The sequence below is a fragment of the Uranotaenia lowii genome, chromosome 1 (genome assembly GCF_029784155.1).
Source record: "Uranotaenia lowii strain MFRU-FL chromosome 1, ASM2978415v1, whole genome shotgun sequence".
In the NCBI taxonomy this organism is placed as follows: domain Eukaryota; kingdom Metazoa; phylum Arthropoda; class Insecta; order Diptera; family Culicidae; genus Uranotaenia; species Uranotaenia lowii.
Genome location: NC_073691.1, coordinates 3,403,563 through 3,405,898, shown reverse-complemented (window position 1 = coordinate 3,405,898; position 2,336 = coordinate 3,403,563).

Below are 2,336 nucleotides of genomic sequence, written 5' to 3'. Positions count from 1 at the left end.
TGATATTTTTGGCATTTTGCACATTTTTTAACATTTTTGACTGTTTTTGGCATTTTTGCTACATATTATCAACATTCCTAACATTTTCGATTTTTTTTTACTTTTTAACATTTTCACTTTTGACAAACTTGACATTTTTAACAATTTTGAAAAATATTGACCATTTTAATGTTTTGACAATTTTGAATTTTTTGGATTTTTTTGTCAGTTTTGTCATTTTGGTAATTTTTGTCATTTTTGTCATTTTTGTCATTTTTTTCATTTTTTTCATTTTTGTCATTTTTGTCATTTTTGTCATTTTTGTCATTTTTGTCATTTTTGTCATTTTTGTCATTTTTGTCATTTTTGTCATTTTTGTCATTTTTGTCATTTTTGTCATTTTTGTCATTTTTGTCATTTTTGTCATTTTTGTCATTTTTGTCATTTTTGTCATTTTTGTCATTTTTGTCATTTTTGTCATTTTTGTCATTTTTGTCATTTTGTCATTTTTGTCATTTTTGTCATTTTTGTCATTTTTGTCATTTTTGTCATTTTTGTCATTTTTGTCATTTTTGTCATTTTTGTCATTTTTTGTCATTTTTGTCATTTTTGTCATTTTTGTCATTTTTGTCATTTTTGTCATTTTTGTCATTTTTGTCATTTTTGTCATTTTTGTCATTTTTGTCATTTTTGTCATTTTTGTCATTTTTGTCATTTTTGTCATTTTTGTCATTTTTGTCATTTTTGTCATTTTTGTCATTTTTGTCATTTTTGTCATTTTTGTCATTTTTGTCATTTTTGTCATTTTTGTCATTTTTTGTCATTTTTGTCATTTTTGTCATTTTTGTCATTTTTGTCATTTTTGTCATTTTTGTCATTTTTGTCATTTTTGTCATTTTTGTCATTTTTGTCATTTTTGTCATTTTTGTCATTTTTGTCATTTTTGTCATTTTTGTCATTTTTGTCATTTTTGTCATTTTTGTCATTTTTGTCATTTTTGTCATTTTTGTCATTTTTGTCATTTTTGTCATTTTTGTCATTTTTGTCATTTTTGTCATTTTTGTCATTTTTGTCATTTTTGTCATTTTTGTCATTTTTGTCATTTTTGTCATTTTTGTCATTTTTGTCATTTTTGTCATTTTTGTCATTTTGTCATTTTTTATCATTTTTGTCATTTTTGTCATTTTTGTCATTTTTGTCATTTTTGTCATTTTTGTCATTTTTGTCATTTTTGTCATTTTTGTCTTTTTTGTCATTTTTGCCTTGTTTGTCATTTTGTCATTTTTGTCAATTTCGTCATTTTTGTCATTTTTGACAATTATGAATTTTTTTAATTTTGAAATTTTTGTCATTTTTGAAAATTTTGACATTTTTTGACATTCTTGACATTTTTTGACATTTTCGACACTTTTGATACTTTTGACATTTTTGTGATATTTGACAGGTTTGACACTTTTGACATTTCTGGCAGTTATGTTTTTTTTTTCGAACCTCGACTCTCGACTCTCAACTATCAACTATCACTCAACTATCAACTTCACTATCAACTATCAACTACAACCACTATCAACTATCAACTACAACTATCAACTATCAACTATCAACTATCACTATCAACTATCAACTATCACACTATCAACTATCAACTATCAACACATCAACTATCAACTATCACTATCAACAACACACACAACTCAACACAACTAACAACAACACACTATCAACTACAACTCCAACACTCAACTCTCACACCTAACTCTTACTCTACTTTACTCTTAACTCTTTACTCTTAACTCTTTACTCCTCTTTACTCTTTACTCTTTACTCTTTACTCTTACTCTTTACTCTTTACTTCTCTTACTCTTTACTCTTTACTCTTTACCTTTACTCTTTACTCTTTACTCTTTACTCTTTACTCTTTACTCTTTACTCTTTACTCTTTACTCTTTACTCTTTACTCTTTACTCTTTACTCTTTACTCTTTACTCTTTACTCTTTACTCTTTACTCTTTACTCTTTACTCTTTACTCTTTACTCTTACTCTTTACTCTTTACTCTTTACTCTTTACTCTTTACTCTTTACTCTTTACTCTTTACTTTTTACTCTTTACTCTTTACTCTTTACTCTTTACTCTTTACTCTTTACTCTTTACTCTTTACTCTTTACTCTTTACTCTTTACTCTTTACTCTTTACTCTTTACTCTTTACTCTTTACTCTTCACTCTTTACTCTTTACTCTTTACTCTTTACTTTTTTCTCTTTACTCTTTACTCTTTACTCTTTACTCTTTACTCTTTACTCTTTACTCTTAACTCTTTACTCTTTACTCTTTACTCTTTACTCTTTACTCTTTACT